A 15,285-nucleotide genomic window follows, 5' to 3' on the forward strand; every position below is an offset into this window, starting at 1 on the left:
TCGGAAGTGCTGGCGGATGGAATGGATGGCCCCGAGTCCGGACGTCCGCGGGTAGCCAACAGGGTGTCCAGGCGAATCGACATGTCCACCAGTTGATCGAAGTTTAGGTTGGTGTCCCTGCAGGCCAATTCCCGACGCACATCCTCCCTCAGGCTACATCTGTAGTGGTCAATGAGGGCCCTCTCATTCCATCCCACGTTGGCAGCCAGCGTCCGGAAGTCCAGTGCGAACTCCTGCGCGCTCCTCTTCCCCTGTCGGAGGTGGAATAGACGCTCACCCGCCGCTTTACCCTCTGGTGGATGATCGAATACTGCCCTGAAGCGGCGGGTGAACTCTGCATAGTTGACAGTAGCGGCGTCTATTCCCCCCCACTCGGCGTTGGCCCACTCCAGCGCCTTGCCGGACAGACAGGAGATGAGGGCCGACACGCTCTCGTATCCCGAGGGCGCCGGGTGGATGGTTGCCAGGTAGAGTTCCACCTGGAGTAGGAAACCCTGACACCCGGCAGCTGTGCCATCATAAGCCCTCGGGAGCGAGAGCCGAATCCCACTGGACCCCCGGAGGTGAAGCGATGGGCCTAGCTGATGGTGGTGGTATCGTCTGAGGAGGTGTAGGCAAACCTCCTCTTTCCCATCGCTCCATGGTGCTCACCACCCGTTCCATGGCGGTGCCGAGAGCCTGGATCATGGCCGCTTGTTGTTCTACGCGCTCTTCCATAGATCCAGCTGGCACCGCCGCTCCTGCTGACTCCATGTCTTATGGTGCGTAATTCTGTCAAAGCGACGTGTATGCGGTAGGCGAAGTCAAGAGCAGGACACCGAGCTACTGGCAGATACTTTACTGGATACAGTGCAAATCCAAAGTACAAAAGGCAACCTCATACAGAGAGGAACAATACAACCCGCACACATGGGCAACTGCCGAAAAGACCAAAACAATTACGCACAATACACAATGAGAAACAGAGGGTTATAAAGGGAACACAATAAAACATAATGGGAAACAGGTGTAAACAATTAAGACCAAACAAGACAAACACCGAAACATAGATCGGCAGCAGCTAGTACTCTGGGGACGACGAACGCCGAAGCCTGCCCGAGCAAGGAGGAGGAGCAGCCTCGGCTGAATCCGTGACACGCACAGAATAGAATAGGTCAACTTTTGTACCATGGGGGATAGTAGATTGACGTAGGCTAGTGCTTTTGCTGTTCGTTAGGCCTACTCATCTTGTTGGCTGACGAAAAGTAAATGTGGACAGTTCTTCCAATATCTTCAATATGCACCTCGGAATTGGATAAGGACGCGAGCAGTTGCTTCCCTGATGTGTCTGTCTTCACTTGTAGCCTGTGAGAAAGACCCGATCACGTGAAGGAGAGCCATGTGAGTGAGAGGTGCATCGGAGCACGCAGCACTCAGGGACAAGGGAATTATAATTATTATATTTAACCCAAGGGCACAACAGTCATAACACTGTCATGACCCCTATATTTATATCTGTTGTGACATATGTTGTGTTATTTTATGGCTGGTTATGACACCTACATAAGAGTGTCAAAACCCACATTTATTCAAATTAGTTTTTTCCCTGCCAAGAAGATTCCTTTCGTTTGAAAGTTTGTTTCTTAAATCATTGTTGTTGTTGTTGTTGTAATGAATTCTTTACAGTCATGTTTTTGTCCATCATAGTTTAAATAACTATTTAAAAACACTTTATGACACTGTCAAGAAGCAATATGACCATCCTGTGTCTCTTTACTTGGACTATGAAAATACCTTTTATGACAATGTCAAGCAGCATTATGACCATCATAATCATATAAGCCAGATAGGCCTATCACATACATGCCCTTATATCAGTCATCAGTCATAAAGAGGGTGTCTTGTCCTGCTCCTGAAATCTGCTCCTACATTCAGCTCAGTCATCAGCAACAGAGCATTGGGGTAGGTGCATGTCTGACATCAATGTGTGCCCAATTATAATGATAATTTAAAGATATAACATAAACATACCGTTGACACATAGGCTATGGTGTATTGGAATGTTTTGCCTTGTGTGATAGGTTTTGTGGGTTTTCACACTCTTAGGTAGGTGTCATAACCAGCCATAAAATAACTACCGTGGTAGGTTTTGTGGGTTTTTACACTCTTATGGAGGTGTCATAACCAGTCATACAATAATGCAATATATGTCACAACAGGTCTAAATATATGTGTCATGACAGTGTTATGACCATATTATAACATGTTGTGATAAGTTATGTCAGCTGTTATGACATATTATGACATGGTTATGACCATGTCATAAGGTGTTATGACGCTGGGTGTCAAGTAAAGTGTTACCCAAAAGGGTAGTGTCCATTTTTGTATTACGTGATAGGCCTAAAAGAGGAAAATGTGATCACGCTCCTACCCTGTTGTTGGGGTCCTTCCATTCTTCCTTTACAATTGGGGTCATAAGATCACAATCTCATTGGTGTGTATGTGTGTGCATGTGCATGTGTGTGTGAAAGAGAGTGAAACACATACACATGACACTTACAGACTAGGGCTGACCACATTTAGTCAACTGGTCGATTGTTTGGTGATAGGCTGTTGGTCGATCAAGATTTTTTTAGTCGAGCAGTGGCAAATATATATTTAAAAAATGATGGCACAAGAGACACCTGTATGATTCACGCCTGTCTGAGTGGACTAATCCATTGTGGAGGCCGTGGCGATGGCACACCAGTATCACCACGAGGGCATTTACCGTTAATTCCCATAAATTCTAATCTACAATGTTTGTTTGGTAATATTCTGTTAATGCATTCAATATATTATTATTACAGTCTTACCGTTGTCATTGTAGGAGTGGACAGATTGTTTGCAGAGCGCACAACCTAGGCTACAAAAAGTTTTGGTTTATTTCATTACATTTATGTATTTTGTTTGGTGCGCTCCTGTCAATCTTAAATAACTGTACGCATATAGTAATAGGACTAGTCTACCTGGCCTGCGCGCAAATGTAGGCCTATAAATGTGCCAATTTGGGGATCTGATACTATTTCTGATTGTCTTAACTCACTGTGGAGCTTGTCAAAGTAATTTTTTCTTCGCCTCTAACAGCAAGTAAACAAAGTCTGTTTTTTACATCCATTGAGAATGACAATAGTTCCTCAATGTAGCCTATTTGAAAAATCTTTCCAGCTCTCTCCCTTTCAATTACCACTCAGCATGAAAGGGGAAAAAAATGTCATGCTCTGATCCGGTGGAAACGTCATAAAATAGGCCTAACTGATTACTTCGTATACCTTGCCCAAAATAGCCTAAAGCAGTGTCTGTCCAGACCTCACTGGCCTGGAAACTCTGAGGGCCCAGAATATTTTCTACAATGTTGCAAGTTTGCCAGCACTAGCTTGTGCCAGACCAAGTTTATACAATAGTTGATACAACGTTTCAAGTTCCTTGCATAGCCAATGTGATTTATAGGATATTTATTTTTATCAGGATATTTTCTACCTGCGGGCTGCAATGTTTTTTTATTTGTTGGTTTATGTAAGCTATTTTTACATAATGGCAATGGCAACAGAAGTTACTTTTAGATTTGTATAACTTTCATTTAGATATAATTTTGATTAACCACATGACATTGATTTTGAGATATGAAGACTTTGTTAATTCAATTGAACTGTTTCACAAGAATGTGCATATGAAAATCATAACTGGCACGCAGATCAGTAGAAATGTTAAGATAACTTGGCACTCCAAATGGAAAAGTTCTCTCTCTGTGTGTCTGTGGTGCCTTAAAGAAGAGTAAAGTTAAGGCCTCAATCTCTTGCTGAATTTATCTGAACTAACAGCTATCTGAATTTCTGTCGGTGTCCACATTGAAAGTGCTGAACAAATAGGCCTACCTCGTCGCAGCTCGTATGATATAAGAACAAACATTATGAATTTACTGAACATAAATGTAATAATGTGTCACGATCGTCGGATACAGAGGACCAAGGCGCAGCGTGGAAGGCGAACATACTTTTATTTATTAGAATAATCACCCAAACAAAACAACAAATCGATACGTGACGTCCTCGGTTCAAACACAAACCTACACTGGAACAAGATCCCACATAAAACAATGCCAAACGGCTACCTAAGTATGGCTCCCAATCAGAGACAACGAGCTACAGCCGTCTCCGATTGGGAGCCACCCTGGCCAACATAGAAATACAAAACTAGAACAAACAAAGAAAACTCACACCCTGGCTCAACATACAAGCGTCCCCAGAGCCAGGGCGTGACATAATGTTTGCGTATGGTTCAAAAGTCAACTCATTTTGGCGTTCCTTATTATTGAAGGACAATGCGGTTCTTATCGACTTACACAAATCTACAAGGAGTCAGTAGAAACCACGTTTGTTTAAGCAAGTCAGCCATATCAGCTATGGTTTAAAAAATTCAGTAAATGAGGCTGAATTATCTATTTCGCTGCCAGACGAGGCTCCACTGATAGCCAGGTGTAGCAGTGGTAAGGATTCACTCCATGGTGCTGAACGGAAAGCTCCGCTGTCGGGACAGGTTTATGTAGGCCCTAACCGTTTGTGGGCACCGTTTGTCACCGTTATAGTGCAAGTAATGTATTGTTTAGTGTTGTGTTGTGTAGTGGCTTTGCTGGCATGCATCCAATTTTTTGTTGTTGAGTTTGCCTCACCAATATTTGCAGACTAAAATCGCCACTGGTGCAGCTGTAGAACCTTTTGAGGATCCCATGTCGAATCGTTTCAGGTCCCACTGATGGGTCCATCCACACTCCAACAACAATGAGTATTAGCTTAGATTACAACAATGGCCCCCAAGCAATAACTGGGGGATGAACATTTTATTTCAGGATGTCTGGTGAGAAAAGCATGTTGACATGTTTGGGTACTTTGAAATGTTTGTGAGATTTCAGCTTTCTCATTGGTGACAATGTTTAGATTATGACTGTATGGACACAACTGGGAGTTGGACTCCCCACAATTTCCTGTCCTCTTGTGGTGGTTGGATTTCTCAGCTCAACTTAAAAGGGGAGTTTTTGGCAGAGAGACCTATAGCCTTTAGAGTGGGAAATCGGGAATGGGAAATATGGGAATTCCAGACAATCTGTCAGGTCCTCAACCTTCTGACCCCAAATCTCTGGCTCTGGCTGAATCTTTCTTACTCCTCCTTGAAGCCAATCTATCTGTGTAAATAGAGATCTATGTTTTTGGAAAATAGTATCTATTTTTTTTACCAAGCAGTAAAGAGACATGGTTCCAACGGCTCAGTGGATTAACATGGTGCTGCCAATACCAGGGGTGAGAGTTCGATTCCTGAATGGGCCACATACTGAATATACAGTTGCTAGTAAAAGTTTACACACCCCTTACACAGTCTTCACATTTTGCTGCCTTAAAATTTAATCTAAAAAGGGATTCAATTGCATTTTATTCCTACCGATCTACATAACCTATTCCATATTTTCAAAGTGAAATAACAATTATAGAACATTTTCCAAATTAATAAAAACTAAGAAATGAAAATGTATTGATTGCATATGTCTTCACACCCCAGAGTTAATACTTGGTGGCAAAACCTTGGGCAGCCATTACAGCTGTGAATAATTTTGAACAAGATTCTACCAACCTTGCACAACTCTTCGTGCAACATATATCCATTGTTTTTGTCAAAATTACTCAAGCTCACTACATTTGGTAACAGAAAACGAAAATGAGCTGTTCTTATAGGACAATTACGATAGTCCAGTTTCAGTCCGTTTGATTTTCTCTTTTGGTACCTTATGAACACAACCCAGTCCTCTTGGCTTTGGTTAATACTTGGTGGAAGCACCTTTTGCAGCCATTACAGCTGTGAATCATTTGGAATAAGATTCTATCAACCTTTTTTTGTCAAAATTACTCAAGCTCAGTAAATTTGTTTGGGAATCATTGATGGACAGCAATATTCAAACCCTGATTTTCAATCAGATTTCAATCAGGACTGAGACTGGACCATTCAGAAACACTCAACATCTATTGGAAGCCATTCTGGAGTGTCTTTGGCATTAACATTTGTGTATTTGTCCTGCCGAAAAATACAACTTTATCACAAGGTTAGGTTTTTAGAAGACTACTTTTTACCTGGGCTTTGCTCCTTTCATATTTCATTTGATGCTAACATACTCCCCAGTCCCTGCTGGTGACAAGCATACCCATAACATGATGCTGCCACCACAATACTTGAAAATACAGAGGATCAACAATATTGCATTCACTCCACATATCTGGCCTGTATGACAAAGTGAAAAGAATAATGCCTGTGTTAAAAAATACACTCTGAATCATCCATTCTGTTTGCAACATGGCCGGTAAGTAATACTGCAAGAAAACACTGCAAAGAAATTAACTTTTTGGCCTGATTTAAAAATGACAGGTTTGGGTCAAATCCAATACAGCACAACACAGACTGAGACCCTCTGTATTGTCAAGTATTGTGGTGGCAGTATCATGTTATGGGTATCCTTGTCACCGGCAGTGACTGGGGAGTTTGTCAAGATCAAAATGAATATGAAAGGAGCAAACATTAGATGTAAAGCCGCCTAAGACTTCTGCATACCTAACCCTGAGATGTATTTTTCAGCAGGACAATCACACACATCTTAACCCCCTAAGGTTGATGTTAATTAAATCTAATTAACGTAATAATAAATAATCCCCATAAAAATCTGTCAGTTTAAGCTAGACATATCTGTTATTTTGCATTGGATGCATCTCAATCCACCGCATCCGCCTATGTCGCACTTCCGCATCTGCGGTGAAAGGTGACAGAGCTAGAGCAGTGTTTGTCAGACCATGAGACATCCCGGAAATCGTCTGTAGCGTCCGAACGGTTTGGCCTACAAACTACCCCCTCCACGGAAAGATGAGACTCTCACGAACACGATGGTGTTCTCCATTTTATGTTTCCCTCATCAATCTACACACAATATCCCATAATGGCAAAGCAAAAACAGGTTTTTAGAAATGTTCACATAAAAACAAAAAATATATAATAATGAAATATCACATTTACATAAGTATTCAGACCCTTTACTCAGTACCTTGTTGAGCAGCGATTGCAGCCTTGAGTCTTCTTGAGTATGATGCTACAAGCTTGGCACACCTGTATTTGGGGAGTTTCTCCCATTCTTCTCTGCAGATCCTCTCAAGCTCTGTCAGGTTGGATGGGGAGAGTCGCTGAACAGCTATTTTCAGGTCTCTCCAGAGATGTTCGATCGGGTTCAAGTCCAGGCTCTGGCTGGGCCACTCAAGGACATTCAGAGACTTGTCCTGAAGCCACTCATGCGTTGTCTTGGCTGTGTGCTTAGGGTAGTTGTCCTGTTGGAAGGTGAACCTTCGCCCCAGTCTGAAGTCCTGAGCGCTCTGGAGCAGATTTTCATCAAGGATCTCTCTGTACTTTGCTCCGTTCATCTTTCCCTCGATCCTGACTGGTCTCCCAGTCCCTGCCGCTGAACAACATCCCCACAGCATGATGCTGCCACCACCGTGCTTCACCGTAGGGATGGTGCCAGGTTTCCTCCAGACGTGACGCTTGGCATACAGGCCAAAGAGTTCAATCTTGGTTTCATCAGACCAGAGAATCTTGTTTCTCATGGTCTGAGAGTCCTTTACGTGTCTTTTGGCAAACTCCAAGTGGGCTGTCATGTGCCTTTTACTGAGGAGTGGCTTCCACCTGGCCACTCTACCATAAAGGCCTTATTGGTGGAGTGCTGCAGAGATGGTTGTCCTTCTGGAAGGTTCTCCCATTTCCACAGAGGAACTCTGGAGCTCTGTCAGAGTGACCATCGGGTTCTTGTTCACCTCCCTGACCAAGGCCCTTCTCCCCCGATTGCTCAGTTTGGCCGGGGGGCCAGCTCTAGGAAGAGTCTTGGTGGTTCCAAACTTCTTCCTTTTATGAATAATGGAGGCCACTGTGTTTTTGGGGACCTTCAATGCTGCAGAAATGTTTTGGTACCCTTCCCCAGATCTGTGCCTCGGAGCTCTACGGACAATTCCTTTGACATCATGGCTTGGATTTTGCTCTGACATGCACTGTCAACTGTGGGACCTTATATAGACAGGTGTGTGCCTTTCCAAATCATGTCCAGTCAGTTGAATTTACCACAGGGGGACTCCAATCAAGTTGTAGAAACATCTGAAGGATGACCAATGGAAACAGGATGCACCTGAGCTCAATTTCGAGTCTCATAGCAAAGGGTCTGAATACTTATGTAAATAAGGTATTTCTGTTTTCTATCTGTAATAAATGTGCAAACATTTCTAAAAACCTCTCTACGCTTTGTCATGATGGTGTATTGTGTGTAGATTGATGAGCACATTTCTTTATTTAATCAATTTTAGAATAAGGCTGTAACTTAACAAAATTTGGAAAAAGTCAAGGGGTCTGAATACTTTCCGAATACACTGTATATATGTTTCCTGATCTTTCTCATATCTCTCAGATATAGGAGAGACACTCTTTTTGGGACTATCTGTTGTTCCATGTAGTGAATCTGTTATTCAATGCGTTTGTATGGGCTAATAGCAGTAAGGCCAAAAATACATTTTCATCAAATACTAAATATATTTTTTTATACTTTCAAAATTTGTCTTCAAATTCAAAATCAAATAGCTAAATGATTCTTATTTTGACCTTCTTAAAACAACTCCATAAAGTTTAGTAGAAATGTGGAGTATGTTTTGTTTATCTGTGGGGAAAAATCCAGTTTAATACAGTTTTACATTTAATTGTCAGGCAGCAAAATGTGAAGACTGTGCAAGGAGTGTGTAGACTTTCACTAGGCACTGCATGTGTTACTATCAATGTTGACAGTTCTGTTGGTCGCTTTGGATAAAGGTATCTTCTACATGACCAATTATTACATACAACATTTATCAGTAACACTTCTGTGTGACATTTGTCATTAACGTCCAGCATTTTTTGGTCCTTTTTTTCCCTTGCTTGTGAACTAAACAACTAATTTAATCTAAAATAATTCCTCACCACTAAAGCCAAGGAAATCTCCAAGGCAATTAGATGATGTTTGGTTTTGTGTCAGGGCTGCAGACAAGGCTTTGAATCCTGACCATCTGGCAGTGGATCCGGGAGTCATCCCTATTTATCCATCTGAATGGTGATATGAATGACAGGTGGAGTCCAACCTCATGCATCCCAACTAAGATGTTGACCCAATGTGGATAAACGATATGGCTCAAGTTATCTGCGGAGGATCAAATGTCAACCAGTCATTGGTGGTTTTGCAACGCTTTTGGCTGGGATAAATCCATGTTAACTGTGTTATATAAACTCTGTCCTAGCTTCTGTTGGAATAATAATTGAAGCACGTGGTCTCGCAATGAAATCCATGCAGTCAGGTGTTGAGTAAGAGGATACTGTTCCTGATACATGGCCCATGGTTCTTGGTAAGATACCAAATGTTACCAAGCTATAGATTTTAAACAGACGGCTTGTTATAAATTAATGCACCCCTTGTTTTTCACTCATTGTGTGCTACAAGAGATGAGAGGATTTACTCCGCCCAAAATCTGTCCGCATGAGATAAGCAGGCCAAGTGGGGATTCTTTGTATTGAGGTCTATGAGAGAGTGTCGAATTACGTTAGGCTTATTTGATCAAATAGAAGTTACAAATGTAATGATACAAGTGGATGCACGTGGCCTTCCAGCAACTTTGAGAAAAACAACTTAGTTGTGCCTGTTGTTCACACGTGTTGGCTAGAATGGTCCCACCTGATCTCACCTCTTCCCGACTGCCTTCCATCTTTGAGGACATTTATTTCCATAGTTAGAGCGGTCAATCGACTATCTTGTCAATATAATAGATCATCTTTGCTATAGCCTAAAGACGATGAAGTGCAAATGTCATAACATCGTTCACAGAAAACTCTACGGGGGCGACGAGCCCTCCTTGACTAGCCTATAAACAAGATGGCGGACGCAGGGCGAACACCATAACAGTGGGATGCTAGTACACAGAAGGCTAATTGGGAACATTGTCAGAAATGAGCTTGCAGAAAGGAATTGATTAACTTCAATATTTGACTAATGCATATTTTCTGATTCCGTAGAGTGGTTGCCTTATGAAAAACTAAGACTAGCGGGAACACAGATATATGTGAGTGCTGGTAAACAACAGGGGGAAGTCACATCTGTGTCACAGAGGGCAACGTCGAGGGCAACAGAGGATGTCCGTTCCTTTTATTATATCATATTAATGTCAAATCATGCAAGCATACACACCATCAACATGTTTTCAGCTTTTCCACATATCTTGTCGCTAACAGGCCTAGTTCCTGGGATGGTTCCAGAGAGTTCAAGAATACCAACGCGTGTAGATGTAATGATGAACTCATAGGCTTTCTTACTGGTCAGGTTGCCATGGCACAAGCCATGTCAAACTTTGAATCAATGACAACTCGGATCGTGTTCATTAGTTGCTTATTTGGCAAAACATGTTTTGCCATACTCCATACATCGCAAAACCATTGCAAATGGTTCATTGGATGAAAGCTCACTTACATAGCCTAATGCATGACCGACTGGGTTCAAATCTGGGGTTTCGTGTGCACCTAAAGACTGTGCTAGCCCACTGAGCTAAAGCTTAGGCATTGGCCTAGGGAGCTAACGCAAGTCTTTAGCTCTCAAACAAGGTTACCCATTGTGTGAGTTTGATGCACCGAACCACCTCCATTACACTTCATCCCTCTTTGACCTCATCATCACAGAGACCCATCCAATTAATAGCACCTACTGTATGTGGCTGACTGGGATTGAATTTCGATCTCCTGCATGCCACAATACTGTATTAGAGCTCAGACCCACGACAACATCGGCTAAACGATGATCACCTGCTTGTTGTCGAAGAACGGTGGCTGTTTGTGCCAATTTAACATGTACAATGGTCAGAAAATGATGGCCGACATTCCAGTCAGAGGTGATAGGATGGCCACTTGCTACGTTCAACTGTAGGTTGTCGCTTTGTGTCCTCTGAGTGTAAGCCTAGTCATTAGCTTGGGGAGCTAACAAAACACTTTAGGTTTCAGGCAAGGTTCCTCAACATGTGAGCTTGATGCACCGAACTTCCTTCGTCACATATTGTATGTCAATTAACTATTAGCATCAAAGAGTTACTTCTATCCCTCTTCCTGAGGCCTGTCGATGAAAACTTCACTCAAGATCAGTGGTACAGTACCACACCAATGACTTTGCAAAGCTTTTATCAAGACAATGGCAAATATCATTAGGGCATTGTGTCAGTGGTTCAGGGATAGTGAATATCACAGCCCATTTTCCTGTTATGCCACCTTAATCCGTGGGGGGCACAGAGCAAGTAGAATGTCTCACAAAGGGAGAACAACTCTTAGCAAATTAATGACATTGTAGAAATATTTTTTTCCCTTGACAAATAGGCATGAGGTCAAGATGGTTTCTCAACGTCGGTTCGTAACATGTGAATAATTACTTCTTCATGACATGACTCATTGAAGAATGACATTCACTTGCGATAAGTATAACGCAATGAATTTAATGTACAGTACACATAGAATTGTGTAGGTCACCGCCATTGCGTGAACTGTAACCATGACAATGTACCGTCACAGCAGTCATAAACGTGACGATCAAGAATTACCATGGAAATATTTGTGTCTCATTCCAATACTGTAATGCTGGATGGTGAGAGCTGGCCTCTCTGACATCTTATTGGGCCCCATGGGGCCAGGCTTTGTCCTATGAGATGGACTGGCTGGCTCACATAGCAGGAAACTAAAGCATTCTGAAATGTGACGTTAATGACAGAAATATAGGGTGACGAGGATGACTATGTTTCTTATACAGTTAACTAGATTCAAGTCAAGTCAGGTCACAGTCATGCTCTGGGTCAACTCTGGGTCCCTCAATGGGATGGCAACCACTTATGGTAACTGGATAAATGGCTGTATTAGAATACATGGGACCACAGTGTTGCTATATTTACCAACGTGTTGAATGAGAAGTGCCTGGCATGTGATGAAGACCATTTGTGAGGGACCAGGAATAGAAGGGTTCTGCCTATGCCAGAGGAGCAGTGCGTCAGGGGACAAGGGGAGTGGATGGTGGGGTGTTATTTGTTGATGACCACCCCGCCTACACAGGGTCTGTTCCGGGGTGGATAAGGCAGAGGGATCCCACAGTTGCAATGCCAGACTTGTCACTGTAATTGTGTCTTTCCATTTAAATCAACCATTTTGTCTTCATTATGTTGTATCTCTATTTATATCTTTGCCAATGAGTGGAAAATCACTGTGGCTACTACGGATACTGACAGTGTGACATAAGGGATGTAAATTGTAAGCTGTCTTTGACAATAACATGTTATTTCAAGTTGTGCTCATTTAAGTATTATGATGGAACATTCAAATAAAATGTTTCTAAACTACAGTAGGCTACATGTTCATTATCCAATATTATGCAACTCAAATGTCAAAAAGTAAAGTATCTTACGATTGATCAAAGGGTTAGTGTATGGTTAAGTGTAATCAGTTCAGACCTGGGATAACTATAGTTTTAACTATGCTTTGTGGAAAGAAAAAGAAAATTGGGGAACAAATAGTTACTTTGGACTACAACTATTTTAATACAGATCCCAAAAAATCTGCTTGGTCTCATAGACTAGACGTAACATAGTAAATGTAAATTCGTGACACTTAAATGAGTATGATATGTTACGTTTGATATGATAACACAAGACAGATGGTTACTTAAGGCAAAAATAGGGTGGTCGGTCGGCGTGGATGGGTAGATGTATAACGCGAACGTCTAGCAACACAAAGGCTGCGAGTTCAAATCTCATCATGGACAACTTTAGCATTTTAGCTAATTAGCAACTTTTCAAGTACTTAGTACTTTTTAGCCACTTTGCAACTACTTAGCATGTTAGCTAACACTTCCCCTAACCCTAACCTTAACCCTTTAACCTAACTCTTAAACGTAAACCTAACCTTAACCCTGAACCCTAGCCTAGCCTAGCCTAGCTAACGTTAGCCAGCTAGCTAACATTAGCCACCTAGCTAGAATTCATAACATATCGTACGTTTTGAAAATTCATAACATATTGTACGTTGTGCAGATTCGTAACATATAATTTGAATTGTAATTTGTAACATATCATACAAATAGGTGATGGACATCCACAAATTAATACATACCATACTAAAAGTAACATATCATACTAAAGGAAGTGTTCCAGATTTACGTACAGAATAATACTAAATGCTCTGAGACAAGGTTGCAAAGGTTACTACTTTGAATACAGATCTCAGAAAGTAACTACTTTTTAAAACTATTTGAATACAGATCTGAGAAAGCAACTACTTAATTTTTTTTTTTAGAATACAGATCTCAGGAAGTGACTACTTTCAGAAACTATTGGATTGGCTGCCTAATGGCAGGGCTGCATCTGGAACTGCATGTTGAAGATAGAAATAGAATGAATAGAGCACACACGATCTCCTATACACTGTTACAATGACTTGCTTTCAAACACCGAAACTAGTGGCAACTGAGCTGCCACCAAGTTAAAGGAATTGAAACCTTAACTATGCTGGAGTATTGAGGGTATTGGAATAGATTTAAGGTGTACTGAAACATTCCTCCTGAGATGTTCTGAAACATGACATAGTGTGCTGTAACACCACTATATCAAGAGTTTTGTAACACCTTGCCAGAGACTGGAAGCATTAACCCGGAAGAGGTTGGAAACACCATTGTATTTTGGTGTTGTTTCCTCTCTAAACCCCCTGAACACTATTAGAGTTCGAAGAGTTAGACCATTTTATTAAAGTGTCACTCCACCATGATACATCAATTGACAATACAAAATAGAGAAGAAAATAAAAACATTGCGGACCACTCAGAGTTTTGAGACACTTAAAACACTCATAGTCAAACATGGTACAGTATTTCCTAATACTTTATATCATCAATACATTATTTGTACATTACATCATCTATACATATGTTTGCACAAACAAAAAAGAGTACAGTAGCAACTTCCACATGATAACAGAGACATGCCATTCAAAATTAAATCGGGAATGACAAAAAGTCTAATTAAACTCCATTCACAGTATTTCTAAACATAAATAAACTGGCTCCAGCCTGCCTAACTTTAATACGCAAAATTATTTCCCAGACATGTTTTTGCAAATACTGAAAAGACCAGACACCAAGATACCCTCCAATCTCATCAGGTTTATTAATAAGATGTAGAAATGCCATAAAAACTAAACAAAAATTATAATAATCCTATATTATTCTAATGTTTTTCCTTTTAGGCATTTCTACATCTTATTCATAAATGTGATGAGCTTGGAGGGTATCTTTGTGTTTTCTGTCTGGCCTTTTCTGTATTTGAAAGTACAGTCACACTTCTTTGGGTACTGTAGACAAAATATGTCATATGAAGATGAAAATGCTGCAATAACATCTACAAAATCATGCAGAGCAAGTACTGCTTTGTTTTCCACCACCAACTAGAAACGTGTTGAGGAATGGACTGTGCCAATAAAATAGGGAGTTGGAGGTCTGTGGTGACATCAGATGATGTGGAAATCTCCTGAAATGAATAAAATACAATATATTATAGAACTGAGTGAAAAAGAATGTAGCATACGCCAATACATTAAATACTGTAAATAGTAACTTACTGAAAACTCATTTACAAACAGTGTACTGTCTTGCCCAATGAGATGGGGAAGCATCAGGAGGCCAGATATAGTATAGTGGTGTTTTACCATCCAATTTGGGTCTTGTGTCATTATGTCTTCCTCCAAGGCAATGTCATTCTTTCTACAATGTCTTTGAGGACTGCTCGCTTTGAATTGTTCCTATGCTGTGAGTTGCACTCCATTTTTTCTATTTAGGCTCTACCCATATCCAATACCTTCACTGCCTGAGTGACAGCATGTCTCTGAACGTCTCTGAGTGTATGTGTTGAGTTAGTGAGTAGCTCAAAGTCTAAGCTAAATCCATCTTTGGTGAACAACAAGGGGTATTCCTGCAGTATTTCATCTTTATTTTCACGTGTTGCGTAACTCTCTCCTTTTGTGTGAATGTTTCCTCAAGAATATTGTTTTGCGTTCTCATTTCTTCTTTCATTAGTCATACTGCATCTGATGGGGCCTGGCATGTTGGTGGCTCACTGGTTGGAGTGTCAGTCCTCCTTTTTGCTTTTAATGTCTCAGACTCTCCCTCAC

Source organism: Coregonus clupeaformis, chromosome 21, assembly GCF_020615455.1.
Source record: "Coregonus clupeaformis isolate EN_2021a chromosome 21, ASM2061545v1, whole genome shotgun sequence".
NCBI classification, from domain to species: Eukaryota; Metazoa; Chordata; class Actinopteri; order Salmoniformes; family Salmonidae; genus Coregonus; species Coregonus clupeaformis.